Below are 19,589 nucleotides of genomic sequence, written 5' to 3' on the forward strand. Positions count from 1 at the left end.
GGTATCCCTGAAGCTCACTCAGGTCAGTGAAATAACTTGAATATAGTAACATGGTAAGTGGTCAAGCCAGAACTGAAACACACGCTAACATAATACCAACGATTTTGCTCTGTGATTTTTTTTACAATGGGTTAAAGTCAGCTTCTTTGGAACTTTAAACCATTGATTCTGATTATACCTCCATGACAGGTAACTGAAAATATGCGGGCTGTCTGGAAAGTATCCAACCATTATTAACATAACGAGAATGGTTACATGGCTGGATACCTTCTGGACAGCCCTCGTATGTTCTTGAGTCTCCCCTCCTCTCTTTTCATCTTCTGATTAAACATCCCCATTTCCTTTATTCTGTCTTCATAGAATGTGTCTTTCAAATGCCTCCGCTGCTTGCTATCATGTCTCCCTATCCCTTAGAATTTGGCAACACTTCTCAAACTCTCTCAAAGTGGTATACCAAAAGGCAACACAGTTCCTATATGTGATGTAACAAGCACTGAATGGGGCAAGATCATCATTGTCATTATTGCCACCCATCAACTGCTACCCATTGCTGTCATCACAATAGCAAATACTATTCAAATTCAAATCAGAGCTTAGGAAATGGGTTTAAATACACATGATCTTCACAATTTTCTCCTTGACTATATAGATACCATTAATACAGCTGAAGAACACTTAAGGTTTTTTTTTATTATTATTATTTTGCTAGAAAGTACCTGCCTGTCATGAGTCGAAGCCTATCTTCCTATAGCTTTCAAACTTTGACCCCCATTTCTGTCTGTAAAGAGTTGCAGCGAGCAGAGAAGCTGGAATTCCAGCCTAGGTCTGTATCACTCGAAAGCCCACACTCTGAGCTGCTTTTCCGCAGTGCCTGGTGTCATCTGAAAATACGGTCAGCATGTTCTGCCCACATCACTAGCAGAACTGATCAGGACAGTCAAGCTGAGCAAATAACACTATTAGATAATCTTTGTGTACTTTCCTGTTTCACCCAGGGTTGGCCCATCATACAACACTTTCTTTGCCCATTCTAGAGCTCGTAAGTATATTTGAAAAAAGAATTAGAATCTTGCCATATCACCTGGCAAATCCCATATTCCTGCTGCCAAAAATACTATAAGAGTGGAGCCCTGCCATCTATTTGATATAGTGAGACAACTTATTAGTCTTAGAGGCAGAGCATGTTGATCACCACTTAGAAGAAAATAGTACCAAAATCAGACTCTATGGACAAGACTGAAATAATTTTAGATGAAGATTTCATCTCAGCATCAGGTACGTCTGTTATAATTATTACCCCCTTGAAATTGTTTAACTCTTTTGATACTAATGGCTAAAATCTGTACCTAAAAATGATATTATCTCTTAAATTTTTGTATCTATTATACTCTTTCTTCTCATAACAAAATAGCTAGGAGAGGGATTATTTCCACTCAAAATGGCTATGAAGCCACTGAAACACAAATATTTTTAGTTTATAAAATGTCTTACAGTAAATAACAACAATAGTAGGGTGGCTTAAAACAAGAGATATTACCCAAATTGAGTGCAGCACAAAAGAATAGAATCTATATCATTAGAATGTGAAGAAGTGTATTACTATACCAGAAAACTCAGACTTATGATGGCTACTACTATTTTCTTTGAAAACTAACTCTAGGCTTTTGGTAGCCTAGAGGAAAGAAGAAAAACCTATGGATTTCATAGCTTGTGTCTTTTTAAGGAGCAAGGTTACCATTTCACTGGGCAAGAAAAACATAGATCATGGAAGTGTCAGAACTGATTACAAGAAATATAGCAAGTAGAGAGGTTAAATAAACATAAAACCACACACTTCCAAAGCTTGGAAGGACATTCAAATCTCTTTAAATGGCCTGATTTTACAAATAGAACCTAGGCACAGAGAAGGAAAGTACGTTTCATAAGATCACCCAAGGGCATGAAGTATAATAGATAATGCTGGAATCTGAGCCAGGGGCTAGAGTCCACCCCATTTTCCGTGTTATCACATCACTCTGAAATCCACACAGCTCCTTCCTGAGGGAAGGAGGAGGAACCTCCCAGTCCTGATTCCTAGCCCTGTGCTGAGAACTCAAAATATAGAACCATGCTAGCTCAAGATTAAAGAAAGGCTTAAACGTCTTCCCCCTTTTTCTCTTTTAAGAAGTCTAAGTTTAGAGAGCTATCTTTAGCTAAGACTTGGTTGACAAGTGGAACTGAACAAAAAAATTACAGGGCAAAAAGTCTCTGCAATTCTCAAGGAAGAATATGACAAAGAAGTGAGAATAAAAAAAAATGGTTTGTACCGATTTTAATCTTTTTAACAGAGACAGAAACAATAACGTCTGTAGCAAAAAGCAACACTAACTGGATTCTGATTATGTGGCAGGCCCTGTACTTGGCATTTTACATGTATTATCTCATTCAATTCTCACGTGGACCCTGTAAAGTAGGTATTTTAGCATTTCCACTTTATAGGTAAGGATACTGAGGCACAGAGGCTATATACATTTTCTAGAGATTAAAAACTCTAAAGGGGTAAATTCAGAATTTGAACAGAGGTCCGACTTAATTTCCACTTTTCTTGTTTTGCTGTGGCATAAAAAGAATTTAATTAAAGGGAGAAACAGAACAGTGTATAGGTGGAGGCTGAGATTGGGTGGAGTAGGGAGTGGAAAGAAAGAAGAAACTTTCTAAGAAACCATATAAGATCCCTTGGCTTTATGACCTAAGTCCATAGAAGAAAGTATGATAGAAGTTAAAAAATTTAATGAAGTTTTTTGTTTTCGCCCTCTTTTTCTTAGCTTTTTATTTTTTTCTTTCAGTTTTTACTTTTTTTTCCTCCGGCATGGAGACTAAGATTACTAAGTTTTAGTAGTTGAAAGACTCCTGACAGATACAGGCAGCACTTTGCCCTGTAGGGAAAATGATTCTGATGTCACAGGTCTCACATGAGGGCTGCTGTTCTGGCAGTACTCAAGAGCTCTGGATAGAGACTTTCCGTCCATCCATCTGCTGTCCCACTGCAGTAGCTGCATGTGGACACAGTCTAACCACCAGGAAAAGATACCACTTCTTATTTCTGTCATAATCATTTACATGCCATGCATGCATTTTATAAAATTATAGACCAAAATATATATTTTTTATTTCCCAAAATTAAGGACAAAAGGGATAAATGAATTCAGGTATATATGAAACTTGTGCCATGTACACACACAGAAGACTTTTTTCAAGTGATCTTGAAGCATAGTAATCTGGCTGCACATCCTTTTTATGGGATATATCCCAAGGACAAAGGAAACTTCAAAGAAGTCTCAGCAGCTTTCTGTTCTCATATTGTTAATGAAAAGACTTATTGGCAATGTACTTCTGATACAATTATTAAAAAGAATTATAAAGTAGTGCAAAAACATCATTAGGAATCAGGAATTTCAGTGTAAGAGAAATGCAGTATAAGTACAAAATCGACAAGGTTAAATAAAAGGCACACAATCCTAAATTTGAATTGGAAATGACAGCTTACATTCAAGAAGTAAATTTTTTTTTTAATGCTTATTTCCTAGCTCATTGTTACAGACAAGACCTTGTAACAATGAGCACCCCTAGTGTCTACCTTGTAATCTCTAAATATAAATTCCTAATTAAAAGGAACGATGGCTCTTTGGATCAATGTTAGATTCTAGGTTTGGGATTGGAAATGTACAAGAGGACTCTAAAATTTATTGTCCTATCAGAAGTCAAAGAGGTTACCAATTATTAATAGTGTCATGTCAAAAAGACTCAGGGGCCAATTTGAATAGGCTCAACTGGTGGTACTATGAGTCCTAATGATGTCACTTGAGTCTCTGGATCCAGCTATGACTTTTCAACCACATGAAATAATAAATTCTCTCTTTGTTTTAAATACATTGAAGAGTTTTGTTTTTTTTTTTGTTTTTTTTTACTTGCAAATGAAAAATGCCCAAATCAAGTTACTCTCAAAGCTGCCATACCCCAAGTGATGGGGAAGTTTCATCCTTGGGCTGACTTTTAAAAAGTCATTTATTTTTATCTAAAATTTGTCTCCTTCTAGTTTATACCCATTATTCCTGTTCTCTCATTTGAAGTCAGATGAAATATCTTGTCCCTCACCCAGGCCTATAGTTATTTGAATATTATATTATTTCCTCTTTTTCAAACTGCCCATCCCCTGCGCAGAGTTCCTTATACATCAAAACTTCAAATCTAAACCTTAAGAGTATCTTATCTACAAAATATTTTTAATAAAGGCATATCAGATGACTATTATTATTTTGCATAACTGTTAGAATAAAATTCAATTGTCTTTAAGTTTCTGCATGCAAATTAAACTTTTCTTCTTTCCCCCTCTTTTTTTTTTAACTTCCAAAACAGATTATAAAATGGGTAATGATTAATACATTCCATTTGTACAGAATAATGTGAGCCCATGTATCCCAAAGCAACATGGAAACAGCTGCCAAACCTACTCACTTCATTTTTCACAAAATGGGAACAGCTGTTGAGTGTCTCATAAACATCTAGAGCAAGACAAGAAGAAATTACAAAGGGAACCCTTTTAAAGCAAGAAGTATCTGTTCCCAAGTGCTTGAAAAATAATCTTAGAAACTGGTAAAGACAGGCAAGATCCTAAAAGTTAGTATATGAGTTTCAAAGAAGACAAGAGACGTTCTCAAAGTCACAAAGAGTTAGCAATAGATCTCAGGTCTTCAAAACTTTGCCTTCTTTCTGCTTTGATGCCAATTTCACACACAGCCTATGATCAATTATTAAGTAAATGGTTAGGATATCAAGTGCATTGGATTTTGAGGAGAGAAACAGTTATAGTCATGTGTTCCAAAGGAAAAAAAAAAAAAAGGAAGTGGAATTGACAGGCAATATTTGAGCGTGGCCAATACCTGAGATTTAGCCAAGGACTGTATTCTGCCTAAATTCCAATCTAAACAGTAATCTAAATAACATGTGATTCTATGAACCAAGGAAAATTCTGAGTCAAGTTACTGAAGCATTCATCCAGGGATATATTTATCATATATTTTTGAGTGCTGTAGATAAGGCACCATGTTGAGTATGTTGCATATCATGTAAAGGCAGAAGGTTTTGAGGAGGGATGGGAAAGAGATGATGTTTGTTCTCAAGAAGTTTACAAACTTGGAGGAAGTTCCTGAGACATATATTTTTTTCAGTGGTAAGTAACAATAACTGCAGTGTTATGTTCTAACTCATCCTTTCTACTCAAGTCATAGGAAACTATTCTCTGCCCTTAGAACATAGATCACACTGGCTTTAGTGTATGCTATACATATATCTGGATGAAAACTGAAGAATCTTAAACTATGACCTTAAATACTTTCGTTTCCCTTTATTTTTTCAAATACCACTCATTCTCCAAAATGTATCCCAATTCTCTGCTTATCTACAAAGCTTGCTTTGAAGTCTCCTCCACTGATATTAACCTTACTACGAGCCCTTTTAATGTATCACTAGAATGTTTTTTTGATGCTTAAGCATATCATTTTTAATAGTTACCTTAACTGCTGTTTATGTTAAGCCTTATTTCCGCAGCTATATTGGGCACCTGGGCAACAAACGTCTTACATTTTCCACAGTTCCTAGAACTACACAATTTAAGTGTTGCATGTATTTCAAAGAAAGAAATAGATAAATGCTCCTTCTGTTTGATTTTCCATTGCAAATTGGGTCTATTCAAGAACTTTTCCTCCTGGCCATCTAAACCCACCAATTATTAAGGTATTAGGAAATATATCTTAAAGGGCAGGGACTTATTACTGTTTTAATTTTACCACAATTCCTCTAGTTGGGGCAATCTTCATTGCTCACCGACCTCATCCACTACTGGCCAGTGGGATGTGTGTGGGAGAATGGGATTTGGTGACAAGAAATAATTAGAATCAAATTAGTCAAAATGGTATGAGAAATTGCCAATCCTCGAAGCACAATATAATCCAGAAAAGCACAGTCTGAACTATCAGAAGAGCAGCCATTGAAAACTATGGCCAACTCATCAATGATCTTACCTGAAAATGCAAGAAATTTCAATAATCTGGTATGTGGGGGGTATGAAAGATTTTCAGTGTTCTCAGTGAATGTGTAGAGTCCGTGATTTGCAGAATACTTGCTTACAAAGCTTGATTGACTATAGAAGCAATGGGCTAAATCATTGAGGGGGAGGAAGAAAACTTAAGCTTCAGTGAAGCTTAACAGAACTTTAGTAGGCTACTAGTAACTAAGATTTAGACATATATATGCCAATTATAGGTATGCATGTCTATTTTTTTCATGATATTGCATGCCTTTCAAACATAAAAAAAATCAAGGAAAGAATTCATATGCTTGAGCACGCAGGTCCAACCAGGAATACCCTCTTAGCTGGTGAGGAAGCTACTTAGAAAATCTCCTTAGGCAGAGGCAATTTTGAAAGATGACATTAGCCAAGATTAATGCCCATCAACTGCCTTCAGAGAAATCACCTTAAGGGAGAATTTTAATTTATTTCTGTTCTACTTAGTCTGACAGAATTAGCATACATTAACTGAAGTAGAGAAAGAGAAAACAATAGGGTCCACTTAAACTCAGTTCAACACTGAAGCATATCAGGAGGAATGCTAATGTAATTATTAAATAGCAACATGTGTTTGTTCGAAATGAGTTGCTGGATCTTCTGCAAGGGGCGGATCTTTGTAGACTCTGACTTGCTCAAAAGAATATCCCTGGCTATAAGGCAGTGCAACTTTCAATCTCTCAGGAAAAAGAAAGCCAAGACAACACAGTTTACCAGAAACCACGTAGCAAGAACAATCCTGGCCAGCCTTCTTTTCAATCCACAGTTGTCCTATGCTCCTTTCTACCCTTTTTAGCCTTTTCTCCTGGGTCACTTAGTCAAAATTCCTTTCCTCTCACATTGGATGATAATACAGATTATGATTTAAACCATCAACAATTGTGATAGTGAGAAGTGATGCTAAAAGTGACAACTATGCCACGTGTAGTAGCACACAGCTGTATACCAGCTATTTAGGAGGCTGAGGTGGGAGGATCACCTGAGTTTAGGAGTCTGAGGCTGCAGTGAGATATGATTGTGCCACTGTACTTCAGCCTGGCGACAGAGCAAGACCCAGCTCCAAAAAAGACAAAAAAAAAAAAAAAAAAAAGATAATTAATATTGAAATGTTTATTACCGTTACATGGGTTTTACTTTATTTGTGGTCCTATTCCAAAGCTATTTTCAAAAATAAAAGTATTTCTTAAAATATAAAAGCAACCTATGTACACTATATACACTAAAAGAAAAAATTTTCACAGTTTATATTTGTAGGAGCCAATAGAAAACTTTCCCTTCACCCTCTGAAGGTTCACTGAAAAACCAACTCAGAAAAGGCAAATTAGCTGGAAAAAAGGCAGGCAGATTTATTAATGTGCACAGGGGGGAGAACCACAGAGTGATTATTCCAACTCTGCAGTGGGGTTCAGAGGTTTAGTTACCATCCTGAGGTCACAGAAAGAATGGGAGCCTAGATCACAGCAAGACAGATTATGGCAGGGGAAGCAGGGGGTTAGCCAGCAAAGATGGTCTGTCGCGCCCGCCTCGCCAGCAAGGAAGACGCGGCAACTGGAGTTCTTCTGACCGTGCTTTAATGGGGTTCCCTTTAGACTTGCATGATGCGGAAGACCCTGAGCACAAGCTCTCACACACTTATATACTCTAAGGAAGGAGGGAAGTGATGGGGATAGGTTAAAAGCTCGCGAGGGTTATTACTGATAGGCCAAGCTAAGATCCTTCATATGCATACTTATAGAACAGGCCAGGACTTACTCTGCGCATGCGCTGAACTTGTTTACTACAGGCGGGCCACCGGAAATCGGCGCCATCTTGTAATGGCGTTGTCACCGCGCCCCACAATGGTCTTCTTATATGTAGGTGAAATCTCACAGGTATGAGTACTAAACTCAGATCTTTTCCTTTTGCCCAAATTCCTTTCCAACGGGGCCTGATGAGTCATGCGTACATATGATAAAATCCCACTGAACAGGTTTTGTTAACCCAATATAATGTAGTTTACTTCCCAACCTGATTCTGGTATAGCATCAAATCAAAGAGAAGACCCTGATCTCGACTCAAGCATTTCTTTCTACTGACTCCTGATCTTTTTGACAATATGAACTAAAGAATCCCTAAACCCACCTGTGAACTTGTAATCCTCCACTTTAAGATGTCCCACTTTTTGGGACCAAACCAATATAGGCCTTCCATGTATTGATTTATGACTTTACCTGTAATTCTGTCACCCTGAAATGCATAAAACCAAATTATAACCCAACCACAGCAAGGTCACTTGCTCAAGGCTTCTTGGGCATGGCTCCAGGCCATGGTCCTCAAATTTGACTCAAAATAAACCTCTTTAAATTATTTTACAGAGTTGGGCTTCTTTTCCATTGACAGGTAGCAGCCCTCAGAGAGAATAGATAAGTGTTTCTTTCAACTTATAAAGGTGTCAGGCTCTGTTAGCTTCTCCTAGCTCCAGTCAAGGGAAGGTCTGAAAAAACTGGCTGGATCAATGCAGACTTTTGATACAGTTGCAAATCTCCCCCACAAAAGACAGTTTTGCATGGCTACTTCTGTTTGCAGACCCCCTGAACAGCCATCTCAAAATATGTCAAAGTAGTGTATTTTGGGGTGAAATATTTCGATTTCCTTCACATTGACAGTTTAAACATTAAAAATAAAATAAATAAGCTTTAATCAAGTACTTTATTCAGTTTCTTAGACGTATTTTTCTTTTAAAATGAGTCATTGGTAACATTTCTGAGGACTGTAATTTTTTTTCTAGTAATATGATGTAGGGGCTAGGAGATTTTTTCCTTCCCCTCTGAAGGCTCGAGTAGTCTGAGTTTGTTGAAATGAATTTAAAATCAACTGATTAACAGGAAAAATGGTGTATAATTAATGTATACATTGGCACAGTAGTCGTACAACTATGAGACTCCAAGAAGGAGCCAGATGACTAAAGTTTTTATAACATCCTGAGGTTTTAGAAAAAATAGGTGCTTGGGGGCTGGGAGGGGGAGGTGGCATCACAGGTCATGGGAGAGTGAATGGAGAAAAGCATCCTGAGTAAAGGTTGACTTATGATGCAGATGAAAATCAGGTAATCTCAGAGCTGCTCTCAGAAAGGATAAATGGTGGCCGGTCATAAAATTTCTCTATCAGTCCTTTAAAAGTGTCAGACTTTTAGTGTCTTTTTCCTGTGAGTTAATCTTTCCTTGATCCAGTAAGGCAGATAAGGGGCAAGGGAGGGGAGCTCAGAGAAAGCCAGTTTGCATCCCTCATATTTCACAAATGTTGATTTGTGAAATCTACAAATGCAAATCTCTCCTACAAAAAGGGTAGCTTTGCAGAGCTATTCTTGTGGTCTGCAGCCCCTCTAAACTGGCATCTCAAAATGTGCCCAAGAAATATATCTTAGGGTGAAATACTCTGGTTTCTTTTGCTGACTTTGTTATTGTTTTCATAAAACTGCCCTTAAGCTTCTTCAAAGTTGCACTTTGTGTTTGATAAGCTTGAAGTTTTTGACAACTTCAATTTACTTCTCACTATAAAGGATATATATATATATATATATATATATATATATATATATATTTAATTAAAAAAAACTCCCTTTCTAGATATAGCATAAGCTTGTTAGCTGTCCATTTTGAAAATAGTCTCTTGTACTGAAATATTTTTATACTTCTCAGCATCAAGTTAGAGTTTATTTCTTTAACAAATATTTTTATAAGATTTTTCATACAACTTATCTATATTTTAACTGATTTGATTACAGTTGACTGTTGAACAACATGGGTTTGAACTATGTGGGTCTACTTTTACAGGAATTTTTTTCAACCAAACGTGGATCAAAAATACATATTTATTGCCACCTACTTGGAAGACTGAGGCAGGAGGATTGCTTGAGCGAACTATGGTCATGTCACTGCACCCCAGTCTGGGCAACAGAGATCTTGCAAACGCACACACACATACATAGTATTTGTGGGATGTGAAACAAGGAGGTATGAAATTGCCCTTTATAAAGTTAATAAAAAGTCATAAAGTGGGAACTGTGGGAGGGCCCTGAACTCTGCAAGGGTATAGGCATAATTAAAATACATATATAACTAGCTATGGTCCCCTAGCTTGCTTTCCTATAACTGTTTTTAAGAAGTCATGTAGCTGATAGTCATGAAGATTCTTAGCTTTCTTCATTGCTCCCATAGATAACATCACCCTTGTGAAACCTCAAGCCAGTCTTTGAGATATCTTCCAGACCCTGCATTCTGGTGAACCAACTGACCCACCCAGACCAGCAGCCCATGCCAAGGAAACAATTAAATTGGTTTTGTGACCTAGGAATTGACTCAGAGCAAGAGGACAATTTCTGCTTCCCAACCAGTTCATCCCCAACCAATCAGCAGACTGAATTCATTAACCGTTTGCCTACCAAACTATCTTCAAAAACCCTGTCTCCCAAATTCTCAGAGCGATAAATTTGAGAAATTCTCCTCACGTGGTACCTGCAATATTAAACTCTTTCTCTGTTGTAATCCCTGCTGTCTCAGTGTATTGGCTTCCTCTTGAGCAGCTGGCAAAGAACCTGGTTGGGTGGTAACAAGTGGAGGGCCAACTTTTAGTATACTCGGGTTCCCCAGGGCCAAATGGGCAACCTAAGTAGAGTGGATTTTGGTACACACAGAGGTCCTGGAACCAATCTTCCCTGTATACAGAGGGATAAATGTATTTTCATAAGTTAATAAAACAAAATCATGTCTTTTAAATTTTATTTCACACCAGTAGAGAATAAAACTTATCCAATTAAAAATAGGAACACCATCAAAATGTCCCCAAGTCAAGATCAAATCACATTATAGAATTCATAGTTAAATCTGGCATAAACATTTGAGTTCTCATTATTTAATTTATCTGAATCCCTTCTTGTTTGATAGGAAAATTTTTCACTGTCTTTCAGTTTGCAAACTTTGTTTCAATGACTGCAATTCACTGAGAACTTTATAAAAGCTGGTATATGTTCTGTGCTTATTTGAACATTTGAATAAAGATTTACTACAGATTTTGAAGAAAACAATAAAAATCTAGAGGATTTGTTTACAAAAAAAGATATCAACAACATTGTAAGACATATGAGCTGACTTTAATAGAAGCTTAAATATTTCTGACATCCAGAGGAATTTGGACAGCAAAGAGAAAAAAGTGAATACTACCGCAGGGAATAATATTTTAAAAATATATTCAACATAACCTTTCTCAAACACATTTGTGGTTTAATTACATTAACTCTGCATGTAGAAAAATGCTTGTAAGTTTTGACAACTGCAGTGTCTATTTTAATTGGTAAAAAACTGCAGATTACTTAGAGGCAATTATAAATGTAGGTATTTCACAAATAATACCAAAGTACATTTCAACTCCATGGATGTAACTAGGAAGTACACTTAATGTAAGAAAAATATGATGCTCTGTTCTACCAACATGTGCATTCTTATTATCACAAAAATTATGTTCAATGGTAAATTTTTAAGTTGAATTTATAATAATCATGATAACATCATGTTTCTCCATTGACAGATGCTGTGTGAAAAGTTCTACTTTGACGACATGGACTGGATAACAAATCATGTTGCTGTTGGAATTGTTAATGGAAAAAACCCAAACTCTGTAAAGTAATGTGTGTGACTGTGGGCCTGGGGCATATGGCCTCAACAGGTCTTGAGAAATGTACCCAAGGTGGCTGAGTTACAGTTTGGTTTTACACATTCATGGAGACAGGAATTACAAATAAAACTATAAATCAATACATAAAAGGTACACATTGGTTTGGCCCAAAAAGGCAGGACATCTTGAAGCAGGGACTTATAGGTTATAGGTGGGTTTAAAGATTCTTGAATTTGTAATCGGTTAAAGAAACAATGGTTTGTCTAACGGTTTGGAATGTTTTAAGGTAAAGAAGTCTATTACTCAGAGACAAGCCACTGGACATTTACTGAGATTCAAGTGGTATGTTAAGTAAATTGGTGGCCTGCAAGTGTGGTTTAAGCTTTGTCTTGCATGGCCTTAGCTCCTGTTAATGATTAGAGTCTTGCTGTTGCAAAGAATAACTATGAAAGGGAGGGGGCATAACGAGGTGTGTTTGACCTTCCTTCTCATGACCAGCAACTCAACATTTTTTTCTGAAGACTCCTTGGCCAAGAAGGTGACCATTCAGTTGGCTGGGGGATTTAAGATTTATTTCACAGAATCAACCTATTTTGTGTATACTGAAAACATATGAGAAAAATGATATAAAACAGGTATCTTTAGCTGCTTGCAAAGTCCTTCTGCTAATGGAGGCAACACATTATCAACTATTATTTTCTGTTTATTCACAGAAAAACTTGTTAGAAGTATAAATACTTAGGCTCTGACTGCAACCTACTGGAGTAAAAACTCTGGAATTGAACCTCAGCGATCTAATTTTTACCAAGACCTCTAGGATATTTTGATGCGCATGAAAGTTTGGGATGCAGGCACCTACATTAAAACTCCTATTTCACAGAGTGTTCTGTAAACATATCTTCTGCAGTTACAAGTGTTGAATCATTGTCTTGGACATAGTCTTCATAAAATAACTACTGACTACGGAGTCCAGAAATAGACCTACACTCATATTTTCAATTGATTTTCCAATAATAATGCCAAAAAATTCAATAGGAAAAGGATAAGATTTTCAAAAAATGATGTCATGAAAATTCGATGGCCATATGCAAAACAAAATAAAAATAATAAAATTACAACCCATATCATACACAAAAGCTAAATCAAAATTGACCAGAAACCTAAAAGTAACTGCTAATAATATAAAACTTTTAGAGGGAAAGAAGTGGAGAAATCTTTTTAACTTTGGGGCTAGAAGATACAAATAGTACAAACTATAAAAGAAATAAATTAAAATTCATCAAAACGCAAAGCTTTCTTATTTTTCTTCCAAAAGACACTATTAACAAAGTAAAAAAGGCAATCTACCTGGGAGAAAATATTTATAAAACTAATCTGCCAAAAGACGTGTATCTAGAATATATTAAAATGCACTTAGAAATTTTAAAAAGGGTTAAAATTTGAACAAACACTTCACCAAAGGTATAGAGATGGCAAATAAGCACATAAAAGATGCTCAACATTATTTGTCATTTAGGAAAATGCAAATTACAACCACAATGAAACACCACTATATACCCACAAGAATGGATAAATGTAAAAAACTGACCATACCAAATGTTGGCAAAGATGTGGAGGAATAGAAACTCTCATAAATTGTTCGTACAACTGTAAAATGATAAAATCACTTTGGAAAACAGTTTGGCATTTTCTTAAACATATACCGCCACAAATACAATCGTTCCACTCCTATGTCTTTACCCAAGAGAAATAAAAATCATCTTTACCTACAGATTTGTACACACATATTCATAACAGATTTTTTATTGTAAGGACACACATGTTCATCTGCAAATAATGGATAAATACAAAAGATGACTACTCAGCACTAAAAAGAAACGACTGATGTATGCCATAACATGCATAAATCTCAAATTATCATGAGAGAAGCCAGATTCTCCCCAAATAGCATATACTCCATGATTCTATTTATATAAATTTATTAAAAATTCAATCAAATACCTAGTGACAGAAAGCAGATCAATGGTTGCCCCATACAGGGTGAGGGTGAGTGACAGGTGAGGAGGGGCTAGGTCGGAAATGTGCCTAAGAAAACCTTTGGGTTGATGGACATCATCTTGGTTGTGGTGATAGTTTCATAGGTAAACACAGATTTTAAAATTTGCCATATTGTACTCTCTAAGCATGTGTATTTTATTGCACTTTAGTTATATCTCACCAAAGCTAGAAAAAAAATCTAGTTAAATATAGTAAATAGTATAAACCATGACTGTACCAAGCAATCCAGGATGTGTGCTTAACCCAAGTTTATGAGTACATGCATATAACTTGCACTGTTAATTTTTAATATTCTTTTAACTCTCAGATTAATTCTCAACTCCTCACTCCCTCAAGCAATCCATCCATAATCATTCCTGATTAAATTCTACTACTCCACATTTGCTTGTAATATCATATACCTCTTTTCTTCTAGGACTTTTCACATTGTACATTTGCATGTATTTCCATTGAATTAATGTCTATCTCACTCCACTAGATTGTAAAGACCTTGAGCTCTGGCCTCTTCTGTTTTCTCACTGTTACATTCTCGACGTCTGGCACCCCTGCATAATTAATAATGGTTGAAAGAGTGAATGAACCTGGCAGCAACATCAGGGATCTGGTTAGAAGTGAGAAAGATATCCTATTAACTATCAATTTAACTTATGCAATCAATGAAGTAATAACATCTTAAAGTATTTTTATATGAATAAACACTCCTCCATTTACTATTCTGTTTGTTCTTTCTAAAAATCTAGTGAAGAACGTAAAACAAAAAGTATCCCTGTTTGTGAAAGAACCTGAACTCAAGAGGTCATATGGATAAGCAAGCGTGAAAACAAGCCCTGAACCCAAAGACTTGTCATTTAGACCAATGGCTTTTGCACTAAGCCACAGCTATTACTTTAAAGGGCTTCATCATCTTATTCCTAGATGTTATAAGTACCTTCTAACACACTGCTCTCAACCTTGGATGAGTATTGCAATTATCTGAACAGTTTTTGTCTGTTCATTTTTTTTTTTTTTTTTTAATACTGATGTCTCCGTTCTACCCTCAGAAATTCAGATTTAATAGGGCCTGGGCATTGGTTGAATTTTCCAAACTCTCCCTCCAGGTGATTTTAATGTGAAGCAAATTTTGAGAGCTACTGGTTTGTATGTCTCAGTCTGGAGAGTCATATTGCCTCTAAATCCATCCTCACTTTGAAGCAAACGTCTCTGATTTCAAATGCAAATGTAAATATGTCACTTGCCCACTTGAAATCCTTCTACATTGTCATGTAACATTCAGGGCACCCCATTGCCCAAACTTCAGACCCAAGAAAGGACCTGTCCCACTAAAATAAGAGAAATAACTAAATTCTCTGGCTGGTGCAAGGAAAAGATAAAATGAGCTCAGAAAGTACAGTGACAGAAAGTAACAAAACTTGTAGAAACTTCCACTGGCCAATTTGAGCCTCAAAATAAATAATGACAGTAATAGATTATAACACATTACTTAAAATAAGGATCCATGAGGAAGAGGGGGAAGCCCTTTGTTGTAATAGAATGCTAATTACTGAATTTAGAAGAAAAGATCATTTTCAACGGTCATGCTAATAATTGACTTATACAAAAATTATGAAGGGATGCTAAAATCAATGGGTAACATTTTTATAATGAGCAGTGGAATTGACATAAAGTATCTCCCCACAAATTACTTATTAATCACAAAGGTAAAAATAGTAACGTTACAATGTGCAGACCTGGCTGACACCACCTCAACCAAGTGATCAGAGTTAAGATCACCAATAAAAGGATATCTTGTGTTTCTGGATGTGATGCTTTGAGAAGACCACAGCATCGCTTACGTGATATTGTTTCCAAAAATGCAAAATATAAATCTAACCATGAGAAAACATCAGAAAAACCCACAGTGAGAGATATTCTACAAAATAAGTAGTCTGTACTCTCCAAAAATGACAAGTAATGAAAGACAAAGAAGAACTGAGAAACTGTTCTAAATTAGAAGGAACTAAAGGTACCTGCTAATTATATGCAATCGGTGTCTTGCATTAGATATTGTAGTGAGGGGAGGGGAGGGACCCAACATCTATAAAATGACATTATTAGTTAAGTGGCAAAATATGAGTACCAAGTAGGGATTAAATAATAGCATTGCACCAAAATTTCCTTGATTTCAATCACTGTAGCGTGATTATATAGAAGAATGTTCTTATTCTCATTAAATACACACTTAAGTATATGAAAGGTTCAAAGGGAAACGTATTAGCAATTTATATTCAAATGGTCCAAAACCAAAATTTTAGGAAGAGAGAAAAAGGAAAAGGAGAGGGAAGGAGAAGAGAGGTGAAGAGACCAATGAGAATGAATGAAAATAATAGTACTTTGTACTATTCTGACAATCTTTAAGTTTGAAATTTTATCAAAATAAAAGTTTTGCAACTCAAACAAATAAAATGAAACCTGCTCTGAGCCAGCCCTTGCCCACCTCTGCAACTTCTGCTCCCCCAAAGAACCTACAATCTTACTCTACTGAGACCCTGCTGTGTGCCCTGAAGTCATTATAATCTTGCTTACATACAACGTGTTTCAACTACCTGGAACATGCCACCCTTTGACTGGGGTGATTCCTACTCATTCTTTCAAGCTATATAGTCAGGCATTCTCTCTTCTGGGGAGCTTCGCCTGGCTGTCCCCAGCCCACCTCTCCCTTGCTTTGAGTGTCCTCCCACATTCTCCCACAACACACAGTGGGCATTCCTCTTTCACAGCTGTGGTCACACTGCCCCACACTGCCCCACTCCCCCACGGGACAGTGGACAGTGAGCGCTTCATCTCATCGTCCTTCCCATCCCTGGCTCTTCACACATAAGAGGCATGATGCGAAAAATTGATGGATGGGTGGCTGAATGCCCTTTGTTAAACAAAATATTGGCATCAAACATTATATATATATATATATATGTGTGTGTGTGTGTGTATATATATATATATTAATCTTTTGAGAATGGGGAAAAAACATTGCTGTGTTACCTTATTTCCATAATTTTTCATCCTGTATACATTATCAGAGCATATTTTATATGTACTTTACTGTATAAATGCTAATAGAACCTTTAAGATTTGCTATCTTCTGGCAGACAAATAATTTTTTTCCCTCTCCCAGGGTTATATAACTGATTCATATTTTGCCACTAACCTATTATAATAATGTCACTTTATATAACTGGTTTTTTTCCTACAAAGAGTTTCTATGACTCTATGTTCCAGGTTATTAATACACATTCAGTTGTGTTAATAGCATGCTCATTAAGGAGCTTCAATGTGCTGGACACTGAGGCTCTACCCTCAAAGAGCCCATGGTCCAGAAGAATAAATTAATGTATAGCAAATAATCCAATATAAACAGTGTTTTAAGTCTTATCATTGTGAATGCTTTTCCCAAGGAGATTGACTCCTAACAATTGGAGTTAGGACATTTGTTTGGTATGCACAAGTCATCTTTCTGCAAATGTCCTCATACGTAAAGTATGCATTAAGTGATTGGGATAGCTGAGCTGTGGTAGAGTTGAGTTGCTCTGCAGAGAAAGCAAGGAGAGAGAGTCTGGGAGGAGGATGCTGAAAGGGGATGGAGCTGGTGGCTGCCCAGGGGGAAGGGTGGAGGGTGAGTGAGAGACCCAGAGACAGATGAGGTTCAAAAGAAATCTAATGAGAAGAGACATTCCGGTGTTCAATAGATATTTGTTGAACGGATGCATAAGAATATTATGTGTATTCGGAAAGTGAAGTACTGTTTACTATTAATATAAAATCCTCATTTATTTTTGCCACAAAATCTTTAGTAAGAGAACTATTTTCCTTAATGGCTGGCTGGTAGACCAGATTGGGGTTGGAGAGGTGATGAGACTTGCTAAGTAAGGGGTGGGGGTTAGCAGGAAGAGAAAAGAGGCTGCACAGAGGCACCTACTCCCTTTGGGGTATGTAACTGCACACTTGGGCTAGCAGGGACAGGTATGTCCATACTGAATTTTTAAAATAACTTCCATCTATTTTGTTTCATCACGGCCTGTGCCATATATCAGTTGTGAAATGTTTTGCATATATCTGATAATATGACAAAATATATTAATACAGAATAGTATAATATGATAATATAATGAGAAGCTGGTACAATTTTATTTGGAAAAGACACAATCATAGAAAAAGCCATTAGAAAATACCAGTCTTTATATATAAAAGGAATCAAATTAGGGATACACTCAATGAGTGGTTCTGGTGTTCAAATGTTTCATGAAATACTGGACTAAGAATGGTGGGGTACAGTATCATCTTACAAGCTTTTTTTTTTAACAAAAAGCTTCTAGAAATATATGTTAAAGGTTATTATTATACATTCAGCTATGCTAATAACATGCTTATTAAGGAGCTTCGATGTGCTAGGCACTGAGGCTCTATCCTCAAGGAGCAGGTAGCCTAGAAGACTAAATTAATGTATAGCAAATAATCCAATATAAATAGGGTTTTAGGACTTAAATTGTGAATGCTTTTGAGTCTTAAATTATTCAAACATTAGATTCTAAAGTAAACTAAGTCATTAAAACAAAATCTAAAGAGAAGAGAAAATCTCCTTTATCTCTGAAATGAAGATAAAGACCACGTAGAGCATAGGAATACTAAGGTATACATACATAGCCAACAGTTGTGTCTTAGAACGTTATTTGGGTGTCAGAGTGCTTAAGCAGAGGCTTTGATTTTGTCATTATATAAATGTATGGACTTCTGATTTTGATTTTGTCGTTATATAAATGTGTGGATGGGCTCAGTGAATTACTCACTGAGTAATAAAAAAAAAACGGTTGGGTAAGATTAGGGGTTTCAACTATTCTACAAAAAGGCTCTAAATGGTAAAAGGAATCTATTGAGCAGGACTCTGTCTTTAACTCACTCATTCTTTGCCAACCAAAGAAGCTGTGCTTTTCTATATTGTACATATTATAATTGTTTTCTGCTTTTTTTGAAAGGTTCTACCATTATAACTAGATTTCCTCTAAGCCATGCTCCACCTCATAATAGACCCTGATATTCCTAAGGGTAGAGCAGCCAGAGCTGAACACTGGAGAATGTTTCAATGAAAGATCCACTTTGTCTTTAAGATATAATTCTATAAGCTTCCAAGGAAATCGTTTTAGATTGAAATTTATGCTACACTATTTCTAAAACTTTTCCAGATTGTTCACATTTACTTGTTTTTCTCTAATAGTATTAAAAATTTTTATAGTTCCTTTCCAAAATTCTAACCAATTAACAGCCAGAATTTCATGCAAGCAAAATCCAATTAACATTCTTAATGCATTCATCAACTATTAATTTAATTAGAACATTCAGCAAATTGCCATCACTGTACCCAAAGCTGGCTGAGTGCCTTAAATACTTTGGAAAAGTCAGGATTGCATTATAGATGTGTTTTATGTCTTTAGAGACCTAAAATTGGAAGGAAAAAAGTCCTTAACAACCTGCTTTTTCACTCTCAAGTAATTTGAAAAAGTTGATTTCCTAAGAGATTCAGGCCACCAACTATCTTCCTCAGTGGCCAGAACTCTTGCCATTTTTTCATGCATATATTTCATGTTTCTCTAAAGATGCTATTGAAGCCACCCTTTACAAATTAATAAAGGGGTGCAAGGCGAAAACTGTAGTAAGGGTCTGAACTTTGCAAAGGCACAGCTAAAAATAATAATAACCAGCCACTGTCTCCTAGTTTGCATTCCTTTAATTGCTACTCAGGGGTCCCGTA

Source organism: Microcebus murinus, chromosome 21 (assembly GCF_040939455.1).
Source record: "Microcebus murinus isolate Inina chromosome 21, M.murinus_Inina_mat1.0, whole genome shotgun sequence".
NCBI lineage: Eukaryota > Metazoa > Chordata > Mammalia > Primates > Cheirogaleidae > Microcebus > Microcebus murinus.